Below are 18,839 nucleotides of genomic sequence, written 5' to 3'. Positions count from 1 at the left end.
TGATGAGCTGACTTTACTCTGAGTCACATGGGCAGGAATTGTGTTGACTTACTACATGGTGTCAGCTCAGATACCAATTCTCTTTTACTGTAATTTTTCCCCTACGGTTTTTAAGACCAAATTGAGTAATGGATCCATGATGTGCGACCCGTGTGGCTGAACAGTCTGTGCAGAATGCTTGATTGGCCAGGAAAGCAGCCTTCAGTATTCCAGATCGAGGGCCAAACAAAAGGGGCTCAAAGGAAACCTGTCTGAAAATCTCGTGACTGCATTTGTGTTGATACTTGGTTTTTCAAATGATCAAATATTTTCAGGAATTGGTGCTTCCATCTACCTCCCTCCCCTGTACCCTTGTCATACAGCAGGTCACCGTGGCAGCAAAGCATGAAACAGGATGTCACTAGAATTGGGAATGATTATGAAGTCAGAGAACGAGAATTGCCACATCTTACTTCTGATTCATCAGGTTGATTTCATAAGCACCGAGAGGATTGGGGAGCCATGACAGGCCTATGCAGCCAGAGTACCACTTATGCTTAACCCCTGATACTAGCTAGTTCCAATCCTCTGCCCAACTATTCCCCCAGTTCCTGCCCTGGAAAATTCTACTTGGGCTCACACACTGCTGGTATCTAGGACTTGGCCAAAACTTGGCTCACAGAGCAGGAAAAAAAAAAAAAAAAAAAAAAAAACCAACTAAGTTGCCAACATTTAGAAAAGAAAAATAGCAGATTTAACGTACAACTCTGGATTTCTGGCTTCTTAAAGATAAATCTGAGATCTGGCTTAGCTGGCCAACATTCCACATGGCCAATGCTCTGGAGCCAAGCAGCGGCTGCCCAAAGTACAGCGGCTAGCCCTCTCCCATTGGAAACATTCCCCCCACGTTCCGTTGTCTTAGGAAGGCTCTTCACCTGCTAACCTCGCTTCACCTGTCTGACCCTTGAAGCCTCGGCTCTGAGGGCAGCCTCCATGCCCAGGAAAGGCACATCACCTCTGCTGCACGAATTATTCTGCTTGTTTTTACCGTATCCGCAAGCAGTGGTATGTCAGTCTTAGCCAATGAACCCAGTGGGACCCAGCGTCGGTACACGCAAATGAATGGATGGATGCATGCTGCTCGTTTTAGAGACTCAAGGGGGCTGCTCCACACGCTGCCAACCCATGCACCTGCAGCACGGTGTGCCTGCCCCTGCACCTGGACGTGGCTGTACGGATACAGCTTGTATCACAGTCTTCTAGAATGTTGGCATCCAGTGAATGTTTTAATAATACGCAGTAATGGTGAGAAAGATAATTTACCTGGAGACTTCCAAATGCAACATGTTCTTGATAAGAGCTCTTAAGTGTGTCCTAGAAATAACGAGGAAATGGTGGTAGTGGCAGGGTTCCCCCCCCCCCCCCCCCCCGAGGCAAATCATTTACTCCCATGTTTCAGGTATTCTTTTCAAGAGCACATTTTCTACTGACATCATAGGAAGTTTTAAAGGTAATCAATAATTCTCGCTCTCGTTAATAGAAGGAAGGGCACACTAACAGGGTGACCCTGGGCAAGTCACGTAGCCTTGCTGGCTCTGTTTCCTCACCTGTGAAAGGAAGGGATATCAAATGTAATGGCCTCTGGGACTCCACCAGGCTCTGAGAGTGCAGGTGACTCTGCCCCAATGAAGAAGGGAGTGGGTATGTGGCAGTGATTAGGGCCGACAGTATGGAGTGACCTTGAGCCAGGATGCTCCTGTTGTGAAAGTTCCTTGAGCTGGAGCAGAGGAATCCCAGCATGTGATGCTGCCCACTTTCAACATCAGGACAAGCAAGGTTCAAGTCCCATAAGTAGTTCTAACCTGGCCACAAGGACCATACTTATTACCATTTAATCCCATTCAGATAGTTGGGTTTTACACTAAGGGTAACACTTCTATTTTTATTGCTCTAGCTTAAAAAAATATTTTTAAAATTGAAGTGTAAACTGACATATTAGTTTTAGTTTAGGTCTACAACATAGTTATTTGATATATATATGATATATATAATATATATCAAATAGCTATGATATATGTAATATATATCATATATATCAAATATATATAATATATGATATATCACATATATCATATATATTATATGTTACATGATATATATGATATATGAGATATATATAATTTTAAGTAGGCTTTACACTCAGCGTGGAGCCCAGTGCGGGGTTTGAACTCACGACGGTGAGATCAAGATCTGAGATGAGATCAAGAGTCAGATGCTTAACTGACTGAACCACCCAGTGCCCCTGATTTGATATTTTTATACATTGCAACATGATCCCCATGTTCAGAGTAGTTACCATCTGCACCATACAACATTATTGCAATATTATTGAGTATATTCCCTGTGCCCTACGTTACATCCCATGACGTGCTTGCTTTATAACTGGAAGTTTGAACCTCTTAATCCCCTTTGTCTGTTTCACCCGCCCCCTTACCCGTCTCTCCTTTGGTACCCACCATTTGTTTCCTGTATCTATGAGTCTGCCTCTATTTTGCTTGTTCATTTGTTTGTGTTTTTTAGATTCCACATATGAGTGAAACATGGTGTTTGTCTTTCTCAGTCTGACTTCCTTCCCTTAGCAGAATACCCTCTACATCCATCTGTGTTGCAAATGGCAAGATTTCGTAATTTTTTGTGGCTGAGTAATATTCCACTGCACGTGTGTACACACATACACCCCACTTCCTTATCTTTTCATCTCCTGATGGACACTTGGGTTGCTTCCGTGTCTTGACTGTCGTGCTCCAGCTTCCTGATGTCATCACCTTTGTCTTTATAATGTGATTGTCTTTAAAAATCTGAATTGAAATATGTGAAAACAGGCTATTGCTCATAATGTAGGAGGGTAGAAAGAGCAGAGGGTCAAAACATGGGCTTTTGAATCCCACTTACCAGCTGGGACCTTTGACAAGATAAGATGCCGAAGATCACCGGGCCTCAGTCTCCTCATCTTTGGAGTGGGTAAAAACAGTGTCTTAAGTTGGGTTGTGAGATAATGCACATAAAAAGCGGTAGCCCTCCATAAATAAATGTTTATTCTTCTGTTGAGAGACTAAAAGATTACCTTTTAATAGCTTTTCTTGGAACTCCTTGAATTCTCAGGTGGGCCCCAGATTAGCAACTGGGGTGTTCTCCTTCTTTGGTGGGAGAGGAATCCCTCTCACCTTTCCCCTTCCCTTTTCCTCCTGCTCTCACTCCCCTCTTCCTCCTTCCTGGTCCCTGAGCTTCCTATCTCTGGAGGTGGGCATCCGGGAGAGGTGGAGAGCCTGCCTCAGAATGGCGTTAATTCACTCGGTGTGATTTGTTAAACGTGCATCCCAGCAGTCACTCGAGTGCAAAGGAAAATAACAACGTGGACAATAGGAAAGGGATGGGGTGGGAGTGGAGATCTATCGAGCACTGTCTGCATGCAAGGTAACCATGCATGTTATTTTAGTTAAACATCGCAGCAACCCAGGGAGACAGACCGTATGGTCTCATGCACACAAGGAAACTGAGGCTCCGGAAGGTTAGGCGACACGGCCAGGTGGCACACCGTCACTATTTACGACACCAGCAGTAAGAACGGGAAGTGCAGACGCAAACCCAGGTCTGCATGACGCCAACGTTGATGTCCTTCCAGTACATCAACGAGAAAGGAGAACAGAAGGAAGGCTGGAAAGAGAGAGCTGCCAACATAAATAGAAACTGCACTTAAGGTAATAGTTGAATATAGGTCGATGCATCTCTGCTCAGGTGGACAGAGTGGCTGAACGTCCCTAATGGCTTCAGTAATAAAACTATAAAAGGAGCACACGAGTTGCTTCCAAACATGTCGGCATGCAAGGGCTCATTCCACTTTACAGCGCTGTGATTGCAGGCTTAACGTGACAGAAAGACGCAAATGCTTCTAAGCCACAGTTTTAGGAGAAATTGATTGTCTCCTGACAACATTGTGTTAAGTGGAACCACTTGCCAGCTTACAGCCTCCTCAGCAGTGATGTTGTAAAGCCGATACATCATAGAGAACAGTGTCTGTTATGAAGGGTAAGAACAAGGCCGCCTGCTTCAGGAGCCGATAAGATAAATAGATCTGGACACCCCTCAAGTCAGGGGAAGGAGCCTCTGCCCAGAGAGAGGCGGGAGAGCAGGTGCTGGTGCAGAAAATTCAGCTTGCTGAATGCTGGAGACTCGTCTCCCAGACACCCAACTGCTGATTATTCTCGCACCATCTCAAGAATTACAAGTGTTTAAACAGCAGGTGTCCCTCACTGGCCTGGACAGCCCTGTTTCAAGGGCTCCGGCATTAAGAGGCTGCTGCTGTCCACAGGATGCATGGCCGGGGCCACCAAAGAACACTTCCCAGATGGAATTAGGAGCAACGTGGCCCCGGTGATCCTGGTTGAAACCGTTCAACTCAGTCTTTAGGGACCACGTCTGGCCACCTGTTGGATGATATTTGCATTAAGACATAAGGTTCATGCAAATGAGAAAGATAGCCCTGGCTTCTTCATCTTTTTTTTTTTTTTTTTAGTTCATTTATTTAGTTTGAGAGAGAGAGAGAGAGCATGAGCAGGGGAGGGCAGAGAGAGAAAGGGAGAGAGAGAATGCCAAGCAGGCTCTTTACTGTCAGCCCAGAGCCCGACGTGGGGCTAGAACCCACGTGCCGCAAGATCATGACTTGAGCCGAAATCAGGAGTCGGACACTTAACCAACAGCCACCCAGGCACCCCTAGCCCTGGCTTCTTAATAAAGACTCCACTCTCTCTCTTTCTCCTCTTCTCAGCCATCAGCAGAGACATAAAAGCACCCACTTCAAGGGAAATGTCACAGACCTAACTTCAGCACATCTTGGAGAGTGATGTTGGCATTCAGTGGAGCATAATAATAAACACTGACTGTGTATAACAGATGTTCCATCTTAGGTCTAAAGCCACCGTCACAAAGGAGCAGAAAAACAGCTGTGAATTCGGAAGTCTCCTTAGGAAAAAAAAATTTATTGGAAAAAATAAAGTTTGGTTGTAAACCGATTGAATCTTTTAAGGGGAGAAGGGATGTCTTAGCTTTCAGGAGGTTCTGTGTTATGACCATTTTCTTTGTCTTTACCAACACGGTCCCCTCCTCCCCGACACCCACCCTCCCCAGTCGCCCCCCTGCCGAGCCAAGGCATTCAGTGCACTTTGCTCAGATGTTTCCAATACACTCTTCCTCACCAGGGCTCCGTGGGCATAGTCATGACCTTAGCAGGCCCGAGAATACCGTAGCCAAGTGTCTTGACCTCAGAAAGCTGCAACAGTCCCAGCCATGCTCATCTATGTCACACACCAGCTTCTGGCCAACTCCCATCTTTGCAGCCTTTACAGTATTGCTGAACTCCAGTATCTGCCCGGAGGCAGAAACAAATCCCCCCTTTGTTTTACCATTAAGGAAACTGAGGCCCCGAGAAGTGAGGTCACTCGCCAAGTGTGGCACAGCTCAGAAGTGGCAAAGCTGAACAGCAGTCGAGGACTCCTGACTCCTTCCTTGAGCTCTGTCCCTACATTACAGTGCTTTCAGAAAGGAAGCCAAGACTCATTCATTTCTCCTGGGCTTCCTGCCTGATGTTCATTACTTCCATTGCCCGATTCCCTGCTTGCTCTCAGGAGCCAGGCTCTGTGCTAGATGCTGATGAGATGGAGATGGAGAAAAAGGTCTCCTCACCCCCTAGGAACGTCCTCTTTAGTAGATGGACCCGACAGCTCCTCCCCATTGCCCTGAGGCACCCAGGCATAAACAAGTATCAATAAGGTTTCAGAAAGACAGACAAGTCCCATGGGAGAAGAATATTGTCCAGAGGGGGAAGGTGTTGCAGAGAGAGGTATGGGGCTGGGGTGGTCACTCAGAGCCTCTGGTTGGAGAAAGACTTGGCATGTGGCACGGTGGTTCACTGTGGACCAGAGGTGCCAGAGGAGGTGCCAGAGGGAACTGAGAGATCTCAAGGAGGACCCGGTCTGGAGAAGGGTGTGTTGAAATGAGCAACTCTGTGCTGATTGGATTTTCAGATACCAAAACTGGACCATTTCACTCTTTGCTTAAGGAATTCCAAATATTTGTCTAAAGTAATGGATGGATATTTTGCACTTCACCCAAAGTTCGGTTTAAAGAATTTTAGCTGAGAATGAAGATTGGACCAGATTCCTTTTCCCTTCTAAGAATAGGATCCAGGAAGCGGGAGGGTGGTGGTGGTGGGGGTGGGGGGGTGGGGTGGGTGGAGGGAGCTCTCAGTAGAAGCTCAGAATATTGGTATTAGTTCGTTCAAGGTGCGGATTATGTGAGTTCTTTTCGTATTACTCTCCCTAGTTTTCTGTACATCAGTAATTTCATTAAAAATGAAACAGAAGGCAAAAATAATGGGCCTAAATTGGAGGCACTTTCCTGTCACCCTTAGAAAGATATCTGCAGAGTGACGTTGCAGACAGTGAACTAGAAACATTAGTGTCTGAAGTTTTCCACGAACCTTTGTCAAAATCCTGAGCTGATTTAAGCTAAAATAGAGCAATTTCTGGCCTTTGACAGGACGCGTCTCCCCAATAATTTCTCCTCTGTTTGCTGTCAGTGTAGTTAATGGAAAGCAGGCTCTCCCAGCCACAACCCTCACCTTGCTGCTCTTCCCTGGGCCTGGGATTTGCCCCAGGCATAGCTGGCTGCTGGGATAGCATTCTTTCCCCTTCTGGAGTGGAAGCTGGCTTCAAACATGGCTCAGAGAGAAATGGAATCCACCTGCAAGCCTCCTCCTTTGAGCTCTGAACAACAGCCCGAAATAACAACATCACCAGTCACAGATGATTGACACTTTGAGCCCTACAAATTTTTGTTGTCTTTTTTTTTTTTTTTTTGGTAGAACAGTCTCCAGATCAGGCAGCGGAAACCATTTTCTTGAACTAACCTTGTTGCATCAGGTTCTCTGGTGTTTGCTGCTAGCATGCTAGCTTTCATTCTTCTTATTCCTTGTCTCTTTCAGTGAGGTCCGATGCTCTTCCAGTAACGTGAAAGCCAAAACTAGACTTTGTAGTGGACTACAAGCCTCTCATTGTATATAGAGAAACATAATATCATTTCAGGATCTGCTCCATAATAAAGCGCGCTATTCCTGGCTGGTTCTTATCATCAGTGAAATATCTACGTACACAGTGGGTTATCTGTGTGTCTACGTCTAGACATATCCAGGACAGACATGAGATGGAAGCATTATCCCTGGAGTTTCCTCAGTTTTCTTATAGTCTTTAGGAAATTCATTTCATTTATTAAAAAGAAAAACAAGTTCTCTTTATGTCCTAGGGAACCGGATGAAAACTGCAAATTTAAAGTTAAATACATTTAAATTTTTATTATTGCATTTGGTAGACATTGCTGAATTTGTGAAACGAATGATACCTTTATTGCCTTTGTTCATATTCTTTATTAGGCTGGCTTGATTTACTTAGAACAGGTATCCGTTTGAATTGGGGTAGAGAGATCAAGCCAAATCTGGTGATAACACTCCCTGTCATCGTTTATTTATAATGTGAAATCCTACCCTCAAAATTAATAACTATTTTCAAACATCCTGAAAATATGCTTCCTTAAGGCCAGAAAGACTAAGTTCCAGGAAATTATGGGTTTGTTTAAATTTCTCTGCCACTTAATGACTCGATTCCTTACATAGGTGACTTAAAGTTCACTGCACAGAAACAGATTTAAAAAGTCCTGTTCATTGAGATGAAGGTGGTTGGCATCTGGATGAACTATTTTCATAGCAGTAGTTGTCTTGAAAAAATGCCTCACTTTTTCTTAAGTTTAAAGAAAAACAAGATTTGATTTTCTGTTTCTTAGATCTAGATGAAGCAAGTCAGTTTTGAATTATAGGTATACACTCCCTTATTTGCGATTACAAACGAAACCAAACCAAGAGAACAGACCCACCGGAAAACTTACAAGTTTTTCCCCATTTATTTGGTGACCAAATTTGACCCAAATTGGCATGACACCATTTATAGTCTTTATTTATTCTTGTTAGTATGAATACTTACACACGTCAATGCAAAAAACATTTTTTTTTTTTTTTTTTTGCAGAAAGGATTTTAAAATTGAAATGTAGTTAACATACAGTGTCGTATTAGTCTCAGGTATGTGACATGATTCAACAGTTCTAGACATTTCTCAGTGCTCACCGTGATAAGCGTAGTCACCACCTTCCATCAAACAACATTACTGGCAATCTTATTGGCTATATTCTCTGTGCTCTACTTTTCAGCTCTGTGACTTATTTTGTAACTAGAAGTATATACCTCTTAATCCCCTTTATCTATTTCACCTCCCCCATTCCCACCCCCTCTGGCAACCACCAGTTTGTTCTCTGCATTTAAGAGCGTTTTCTTGTTTGTTTTGTTTAAATCCCACATAGGAGTGAAATAATATGATATTCGTCTTTCTCTGTCTGACTTACTTCGCTTAGCATCATACTCTCTGCGTCCATCCATGTTGCAGTTGGAAAGATTTCATTCTTTTTTTTTTTTTTAATGGCTGAGTGATACTCCATTGTGTGCGCGTGCGTGCGCGTGTGTGTATACACACATCTTTATCCATTCACCTCTGGGTGGACACTTGGGCTGCCTCCATATCTTGGCTATTGTAAATAATGCTCCACTGCAAACAGTGTTAATGGCTTGGTTACTGGATGTTGCCCCCCCTGGGGTATATGTCCCATGTCACTTTTCTAAAATATGAAAAATTAAAAATTCTCAAACACATCTATTGCAAAGGTTTTGAGAGAGAGACTGCAAAACTATATTCCTTTGTCCCTGAAGAGATTAAAAACAGGATGAAAGGGGCACCTGGGTGGCTCAGTCAGTTAAGCGTCCGACTTCAGCTCAGGTCATGGTCTTGTGGTCCATGGGTTCGAGGCCCGTGTTGGGCTGACAGCTTGGAGCCTGGAGCCTGCTTCGGATTCTCTGTCTCCCTCCCTCCCTCTCTCTGCCCCTATCCTGCTGACACTCTGTTTTTCTCTCTTTCTCAAAAATAAATAAAATAAACATTAAAAAAAATAAAAACAAGATGAAAAATAAGGGCAAAGGAGGTGCTTTACAGCATGATTCCCAGCACCAGCTTTGCTAAACCCAGGAGTTCTCTAATGTCCCAGGTGTGCTGTGAGGGGCTCACAATGAAAAAAATGTAGTCTCATTTCCTCTTTTTTTTAAAAATGTGTATCCTATTATACTTGAAACAATAATTCAGAGGTTAGGAATTGCTGACTGAGCCACCTCGTCTTGATTTCCTCCGTTCTGTGCTCATAGTGACGGGTTCCTGTCCATACATGGGGCTGACAAGAACAGGCTTCCATAGAATGAGTGCAGCGGGGTGATCTTGGTAGAGAGGGTCGCAAGGACTGGTGGGTGAGCAGTGGCATCTACCACTGGGGCGAGTGGCAGCCTCACCTGGGGCAGCAGCACCCCTCGCCCGGTCTGGGTGAGCTTCATTTTCCTTCCCACCCGCCAGCCAACGACCCCCTTCTCTCTCTCTGGGTGTGTTAAAGGGGTAGACTTCACTGCCATTTCTGTGCAGTTGGGGGTGGTTTCTCCAAAGGAGCCTTCATAGTGTGTGCGGTCTCTAATCTTTCTCTCCTCTGTGGAATGACCCCGGCTAATGGCTTTTTCCAGTCCCTGTAATCAGAGGGAACTGTGGGCTGGCAGTTGCTGCTTGAGGTACTTGCCTTTAATTTTTAAATACCTGCAACTGTCCTTTCATAGATAACACCAGTCCACTGAAGGGCTCATTAATAAAGTGAAGCATTTGAATTTCAAGAATATTTTGGGAGGACAGCTGTTATCTTGGGCAACAGGTGGGGTTTGCAGAGGGGGAAGGCATACTTCTTCCCTTCTTCCCTGAGAGTCTCCCCACAAATTGTAGCCCCCCCACCCCCCGCCAATGGCCCACCTCGTTTGATTCTCACAACATAGGCACCGGGCATCAGGCACAATGCTGATCACTTCTACTTCTGAGCCAAAATGGAGGCGGATGGCTAATGGTGGATAACCGGGACACAAAGTTAATGACGGCAATCCAGATTGTCTGGAGGGAAAACAGTCCATGGTTATCACCAATTGACCCCCCAATCTAAGAATGAGTGAATAAGTGAATGAATAAACAAATAAACTGCAAATCCCATAATTAATAGCATGGCAGGCAATCAGTATAATTACTGTCTGTGAAAGAGACCAGAATCAGGAGAAAGTGAAATTATCCAGGAAGCTTGAGTGTGACAGGCAGAAGCCAAAGGAAAGTGCTGAGGGTCAGACAAAAGAGAAGTGAGGAAACCCAGCCCAGCAGACGTGCCCAGGCGGCTGGTCACCCCAAGACAGCACAGGGATCCCTGCACGCACGCACATGCACGGCTTTCTTGGGGAGGAAATGGTGGCATGGGAAATGCATAAATGGTTCTGAAAAGCTACCCATCATCTGGTTACTGGAAAGCATAGAGGTCCATGTGGGTCATACAGGCTTTCTCTCTGGTAAGGATGCTAAGGTCTGAGTAGTGAGATGGAACACACACACACACACACACACACACACACACACACACACCCAGAGCTGTAGAACACCTGGAGAGGGACTAATGCATGAACTTCCTTTTGAAAGGGAGAGTCCCCAGGTTCACTGTGAATAAGTAAAAGACTAAGGCAGAATCATTTTCTACTCAAATGGTGATATTCTTCCTGTTCAGTTAACATAGTCTTCAGTTCTCCAAAGAGTAAAAAAAGAAAAGTGATTCTGAAGTGTTATGCAAGAGTAGGCAGATGTGTTCCTCGCATATCTATTTAATCAGCCCTTTCCAGCAGCACTAAGGCGTGGAAGAAAGGCAGAGGCTCCTCCAGACTTTTCAGTGAGGTGGGAACAAGGTGCTGTATGACGCCCGGGCAGGATTACCTAGGCTCGGGCCCCACGTCACCATCTTCCCTCACACTTTGTGAGGTGGACTTAGAGGCTGAGACTCGTTCTCGGTAATTTTCCCCATTTTTCGCAAGTGGTTTTATTCCAAGGGGGCATTGTTTTTGTGTGTCACAGATTCGTTCCTTAACGTGTCGGGAGTTGTCAGTGGGAACGGGACACCCGAGATGACAGCATACAGGCGTGCTGGCAGGGAGAGAGGACTTGACTTTCAGCGTTTGGTTAAATGAGCAGCGGTCCCCCTTCACTCATGGATTCATCCATTTATTCCCTCAACAAATGGTGGAGTCTCCTGTGCAGGCAAGGCACGGAGCTGGGATGTGGGGGATCCTGAGATCAGGGACTCAGTGGTGGGTTCTGCCCTTACAGAGCGCCCCCAGACTGCCTTGGGAGGCAGCATCGGGTCAGCAAAAGTAGAGAGCAGCGTAAACATAAAATACTTCAAAGGGATGGAGAGGTAACATCCAGATATTGATTTTATCACCAAACACATGCCATATCTATCCACCTCTCTACTCACTCCCTATGATGGTCTTTCAAAAGCGCAGTCAGGTCCCACCCTCCGCTGCATAAATTCTCTAGTGGCTCCTTACTGCTTTCATGGTGCAATTGAAACCGCCTCTCCTGGGTGCAGAAAGCACCCCCTATCTCCCCCAACCCCATCTGGTTCCATGCCACCACTCCACACTCTCCTCCATCCGACCGACCTGGTTTTCCTGATTTTCCATTCCTGCCTTCTGGACCCAGACCTGCGGCTCGCCCCCTGCACCACCTGGAACATTCTCCCAGTCTTCAGACAGTGGTTTCACCTTTGTCGTTCAGAAGTCAGTGAAAATGTCCCTTCCCTAACAGACCTTTCCTGACCTCGGAAAGCAACCCAATGCCTTTTTTTTTTTTTTAATCACATTCTTCCAAATTTCTGTAGCAGATTTATCCCTAGTTGGTATTTCCACATTTATATTCTTATTTGATTTCATCTGTCCCACCCCCCAACACCAAATAGAATGTCACCTTGGTATGGACAAGCTTGTCTTGTTAGTCACGGTATCTCCATGTGCAGAAACAAAGCTTACTACACAGTGAACTTCTGACACATACTCATCAAATAATGAGTACATGTTACCCCAAGAAAGAGCATCAGAACAACTTCTTACAAACCAGAAGGGGCACCTGGGTGGCTTAGTCAGTTAAGTGTCCAACTTTGGTCAGGTCACGATCTTGCAGTTTGTGGGTTCGAGCCACGCGTTTGGGCTCTGCACTGTCAGTGTAGAGCCTGCTTCAGATTCTATCTCGCTCTGTGCCCCTCCCCTGCTCATGCTCTCTCTCTCAAAAATAAACAAACAAAAAGGTGGAGACTCAAGGAGTGAGGATGGGTGTTTTTAGATACCTAGAGAAACCTGGAAGACAGGGTAGAGCTAAGATCAATGGGCAGAAACCATTAGGAGGTCATTGCTGCTCCAAATAATGTTTCTAGTAGTCCCAGTAACACAAACATGGACTGGCCTCCCCAGGGGGGTGGGAGGCCGGATGAGTGTTGAAGTAGAAGGAATATTGTCTGGGGCAGTCAGACATCGGATGTGGGGCTAGACCAGACAACATGTAAGGTCCCGATGGAAACCCTGATTGCCTCTGATTCTTGGATCCTCTGACAAGTTCTTCCTCCCACGTACTGAGGAAGCACTGCTTAGAGCAGGAAACCACAGATGGTCCAGGAAAATCCTGCTGTTGACTCAAGCTTTTGCTGGAGGCTGCCCATATAGCTCTGTGGATGAAATAGCCTGCCTGGAATCAAACAACCAAAGAGAAAGTCCTCAGGCTTTGGCAGGGCCTCATTCATTCAGGATCCCAGTTTGACCAGCTTGTGTAGAGATAGGTGGGTTGCAAGGCCAGAGATGGCGGTAACCTAATGAACGTGATGGGCACCCACCCAAGGCCTTCTAGGGTGGGAATGTCCAGCATCCATACTGCCCCACCTCGTCTCATCTCTGCAAGGCTCAGAGGAGGTCTTGAAGTGTGGGATACGAAGTTAAGTTCTGGTGTGTGGCCTTCCTGGGGGTGAATGTCATCCACTGGCTTGTTACTAAGGCTCTATTGCCAATGACATACAGACCCCAAGAGATGATATAACTGCACTCTTGCCTCAAATCCCTTCCCGGTGACTCATAACTTTCTCCTGACACCAGAACAGCTGGGCCAGCCAGCTGGAGAGAACACATACAGATGTTACTGGCCGGGGCTGGAGGGGGCTATGGGGCGCTCATCTGTGCAGCCAGCCTACAGTGGGCCTCAGCGGGCTACAGTGAGGTGTTTCTCCCTTCACAAACAAGATGCAGGCGGGACATCGGCTGGGTCGTGGCCTGACTATCATCCTTCAGCACATGTGTCTTTTCAGCACAGTGCATTGCAGCTCTTTTTCTTCTGCAACTCAGAGAAGTTTTATTTCTTTGGGGAATAGCAGATCCTTGAGCCAGTCCAGCTGGAGAAGGTATGAGAGATAGTACTTTGGCCAGAACGTACCACCCACCCGGATATCTGGGCTCAAAACAGATCTCAAAGTAGGGAATGTGTGAAAAGTTCAGAAGTTACGGGAGGGGGTAGTGGAGGTGGGGGGTGGGGCACAAGAAAGAGATGATCTTTGTTTCTGGAAAAGAAAAAAGGATTTAAAGCAAAGACATAAAACTAGATGAGTTGATTGTACACCAGAAAACCTGAAATGTGTATGTGTAGAATCCTCTGTACAAATGCCATGCTTAGGCAACGTCTTGCATGTTGAAAGTCCTTGCTAAATATTTGTTGAATTAAAAAAAAATGTTTTTAAGTTTATTTATTTACTTAGAGAGGGAGCACGAGAACACAAGTCGGGTAGGGGCAGGGAGAGAGAGAGAGAGGGAGATAGAATTCCAAGCAGGCTCTGCACTGTCAGCCTGGAGCGTGACGCGGGGCTTGAACTCACGAATTGTGACATCATGACCTGAGCCAAGATCAAAGTTGGACACCCAAATGACTAAGCCACCCAGGTGCCCCTAAATATTTGTCAATTTTGACTCAAGAGGCTTTGGGTATTTTTAAATATACCACCTTGCGTTCTATGGTGATTGTGAAAGGGGCATTTTTTAAAATGCAAATTTAAATCCACCCCAAGACTGATTTTTTAAGTGTTGTGAATATTTCATTTCTGCCATACAAGCAGCTAATAGCACAGGTTTGTCTATGAAAGAGGGGGACTGGAGGTCACCTGTGGGAAAGGGACTCACTTTTTGTGTTGTACTCTTGTGGTTTTTAAAAAATTCATTCCTTGTGCATGCATTTCATTTGTGGGGGGGGGAACCCCAAAACTAGTTATTTCTTAAAAATCTGTGTCTCCCGAGGCAAACCCAGGACTCAGGCCTCCTGCTACGTGCCATTTCCCAGAATTTTCCCTAGGACCTCTCTGCCTTCGTAGTCTGCTCAGCCAGTGATAATATTCTGGAATACAGGATGAGAGTGAGGGGCGTTTACGGGCATTGTGGTGTCTGTAGAGATAACTTTGTGAATTTTATCTGTGACACAGATGGATACATACGGTGGCTCGTAGTTTACCCAACACCGTGAACCCGCCTGCCTGCACGAATGTCTGCCTAATTTATTAGCTTTCAAATAAAAATGTAACCAACTTAGAAAGTCAGGGCACAGTGAGGTCAAATTCAAAGAATCGAAAGAGCTCAAAGCAACTACCCTTCATATTTTCTACAAACAAGACTCCAGTGCTGAGTATGGGAACCTGATTTTCCCTCTATTTGCATGTTCATTTCCGGGCAGGCTCCTACCCACCCCACCCCCCATGTCCTTTGGCGTCCATGCCCTTTCTTGGCGTTCACCTCCCATGTCACAGGAAGGCCAAAGGCGGCTTCTGGAGCATCCCTAAATGATGTCGGGCTTTTTAGAAGCAGAATGGGTGTTCCCTTCTGGGAGTGGTCACCTTAGACTACATCAGAATGACTGTTGCCAGAGAGGAGGGGACATTGACTAGAGTAGAGAGAAAATAAGACTTCAGCAACAGAGCAAAGAGGGCACTGTATTGGAATATGATCAGGGAAAAGCATCCTTCATTCTACCCCAACATCCCTTTCTGGGAGGTAAGCTATAAGGCACTCCTCCTCCCTCTTTCCTTTCCACTGTTTTGTTTTGTTTTTTTAAACATTTATTTATTTTTGAGAGAGAGAGAGAGAGAGACAGAGCATGAGTGGAGGAGAGGCAGAGAGAGAGGGAGACATAGAATCTGAAGCAGGCTCCAGGCTCTGAGCTGTCAGCACAGAGCCCGACGCAGGGCTCAAACCCACGAACCGTGAGATCATGACCTGAGCCGAAGACGGACGCTTCACTGACTGAGCCACCCAGGCGCCCCTCCTTTCCACTTCTGTACTCCACACTGAGCTAGGTGCTGAGCAGAGGGGGGCCAAAGGCTTATTTCTCCATTCTCCCCAGGGTCCTTTTCAACCACTGTGAAGTTGCTTCTCTCACTGGTGAGGGAGACGGTGGTTTCAGAATCCAATTTCAGCTCCAGCTTGAACTGCAGAGGCAGGTGCTGCCCTTTGGATCATATGTGTTCCCTTTTCCTCACCCCACCCGCGTGTGCCTCTCTGTGCACAACTAAGTGCAAACACATACCATACTGTGAGTATAAACCGGTGTTTTCCAAACTCGCCTGTACTTTGAAATCTCCTGGAGAGCTTTGCAAATCAAAGGTGCCTGTGTCCCACACCCAGAGATTGTGACTGCATTCGTCTGGGGGTATGGCCTGGGCTTTGGAAATTTTCGTAGATCCCCAGGTGATTGTAGTAAGCAGACAAGTTGGGCGCCGCTGATATAAGCAAATGGGATCCAAATTACAATCCTAATCCTTCAATTTCAGTGCCTTCAGCTCTGCTCAGGGATAACTGATCATGATTCAAAAACTTGTGCCAGCTGCATGGCGTGGCTTTTAAAATACCTAAGTCTATTTTGTGCCCACCTGCCCTCATGCCAAACCACTAAGAAAATATAATTTGATCCATTAAAAATGACAGGGAGCAAGGAAGAGACTTCTAGCGTGGGGCTTATGATGTATTTTTAATGTAAACACGGACAATAGGTAGGTTCTCTTTTATGACAGAGTTGAAATAAAACAGACCTCATTAGCCCCCTCCCCCCCACCCCCCCAGATGCTGTGGAGTAGAGGCCATGTGAGTACTGTGTTAGGAACCCTATCTCGCAGCCTTATCAAAACGGCTTTTCTTCTTCAACTGTGCCCTGGTAACCTGGGAAATATAAATTTTGATTACTGATTCCTGCATTGTTAGTAACTGACGATATATCATCGGTAGCTGGTCACCAGTGTCAGCCCAGACTTAATTATCTTAGCTGAGGAGAAAGTAACCCCACGAAAGAACTGCTTTCCAATTAAAGCAGCATAGAATATGTGATTTGTCTCTCTGGTGATATTCAATTCATACTCCTTTTCATGATATCTGTATTGTCTTCTTTTCCTCATTACAAGCTCACAGTTGTGAATCTTGGGTTCCCTTGCAAGAAACACATAAATATCAAGAGGGCAGCTGTCAGACCTTTAAAAAAATCATGGTCACCACCAAAAATACAACAGTAATTACAGTTTCCACTAGCAAATGCTACAGTTAAGGTTAAAAACCTCTTTCAATATCGCCATTTATTTTTACAGGTTTCTAACCTCTGTAGAATGTATGATTATGTACACACACACACACACACACACACACACTGTTAATTCTTAGAAGATATTCTTTAGGGGTCACATGTTCTATGCTTTGTCTTAGCTGTTGTTTCAGTGACAAGGAAAACCGTTTTCTACTAGTACAAGAAACAATATTTTGGGTAGAGACTTAGGCAAAACACCTAACTCTTCATCTCCCTTGTCTTGTGTGTTTCTACTGCTGTTGTTCCTTCATTCCAACTAAATGTCTGCCCACTTGCCTTTCTAGCTATTCCTTTATTCCAGGAGCAGGTACAAAAGTCGGTCTTCTCTGAGACCAACTCGACCCTGACCACTTTGTAAACACTGGCTTTGGAGTTTGGTGGTTTCAGAAAATAATTCCTGAGCACTTGCTGTGTGCCAGGCATGTTCCAGGCCCCGAGGCTTGCTCAGTGAACAATGGAGCTTATATTATAGTGGATTTCTGTCCTATTCCGTCTATTAGTGGCCACATGGCCTTGGGTTAGTTGATTTAATCTCTGTCAGCCACGGGTTCCTCCACTATAAAAGGGGGCTAACGGTGCTTTCTCTTCATACAGTTATTTTTAGGATTAAAAGTAAAGAGGCATGTAATAAACGTATGCTTCTGTTTTCTTCTCAGTCCCCTTTGAGCCTGAGGCTGGCATTTGGAAACTCTTAAGTGTCCCCACATTTCAGCATTTTGGATTTTGTACACGTTCACAACACTTGTTTCCCCAAAACACTTCACCGTTGTTTGCTTTTTCCCCTTTACCCCCAAACTTCCCAGCCTTCTGCGTCTTATGTTGCTGACACCCACATTTTGTTGCACTCATGGATGGCTGCCATTCTCAGATGACGGTACCTGCAGTTGGGTGCCTCACCAAAACTTTACGGAAGTTTAAATTACTCGTTTCAGGAAGGGAGAAGTGCACTTTTTTTTTTTTTTAAGTTTATTTATTTATCTTGAGAGAGAGCGAGAGAGAGAGCACGAGCTGGGGAGGGGTAGGGGGAGAGGGGGAGAGAGAGAGAGAGAATCCCCAGCAGGTTCCGTGAGACCAGCACAGAGCCCAGTGCGGGGCTCGAACTCACAAACCACGAGATCAATACCTGAGCGGAAACCAGGAATGGGACGCTTAACGGAGTGAGTCCCTCAGGCACCCCAGGAGGGGTGCACTTTTTACAGTGCAGTTTTCGGGGCCACATCAGTGTCAAAAAGGAGGAGCAGTCTGTGGTTACTGGTGTTCGTCATTACGACCTGGCTCGTATCTGTCTCCCCAACTACAATTACAGGCACCTCAGAGGGAGAGGCGCGTTTACAAAAGACCACAGATTGAGCATTTATTGTCTGTTTTTGTGAGCAAGACACTGTCTCAGGCACCGTGGCCAGTAGGGAGAGGAGGGAGGGCTAATGTACAAGAACTTGAAAGGAAGCAGTATTGAGAGCCCTCGGGCATCTTCTCATCCTAGCAGTCCGAGGTGAGGGGCTTGCCCTGGCTTTCCTGGCTGTGCCCAGGGTTAAGAATATACACCAGGGTTTCCATGAACCGCCCCTGCCAATAAGGTTGAGCATTTCTCACAGTTCAGTTGATTTGGAGGAGTTTACGAGAATGGCTCCTGCTGGATTGTCTTTTGCCTTCTTTTCTCCTCTTTCATTGTTTTGTATCCTACACTGCCCTTCCCTAGGCTGGTTTTTTTTCCCCAGTGCCTTCCCCATTGTCCCCCTACCTCCCGCCCCATCCCACTTCTCCTTCCCACTCTCTTTCCTACCTTGGAAGTTCCTACCCTTCCTGTAAGACCTTCTTCAACGAATACCACCTCCTTTGTGAAGTCTTCCCTGATTCCCCACCCCTCCCAGCCCCTGTTAATCACTAATCTCTCTCTCCTTTCTTCCACATGAAAGTGCTCTATCAGAGCAATCAAATTGACATTATTTGTTTAGTAATCTGCCTACCATTAGGTAGTGAATCAGTGAATGAATAATCAAATATATAATCTCTGTCCTCAGAGGATTTACAGTGTATGGGGGACACAGATACATCGATAACAAATTACAAAATAAAGTACAAATACATATGCACTGTTAGAAAAATGCTAGACATTTTAAGTTTTAATTTTTTCCAGAAAGGCTTAGATTTACTCATGTAGCTCATTT

The 18,839-nt window shown here is 45.5% G+C and overlaps 1 protein-coding gene across 3 annotated transcripts in view; it reads right to left on the bottom strand.

The window, feature by feature from the left end:
• The window catches only part of SEMA6A (semaphorin 6A), a 136,249-nt gene that overhangs the window by 69,002 nt on the left and 48,408 nt on the right, over positions 1–18,839 (bottom strand). The window lies entirely within an intron of this gene.

This window comes from Puma concolor, chromosome A1 (genome assembly GCF_028749965.1).
Source record: "Puma concolor isolate L17-30 chromosome A1, mPumCon1.1.hap2, whole genome shotgun sequence".
Taxonomy (NCBI): Eukaryota; Metazoa; Chordata; class Mammalia; order Carnivora; family Felidae; genus Puma; species Puma concolor.
The sequence above is the reverse complement of the archived record's forward strand: the minus strand, read 5'-3'. Positions and strand labels throughout refer to the sequence as shown.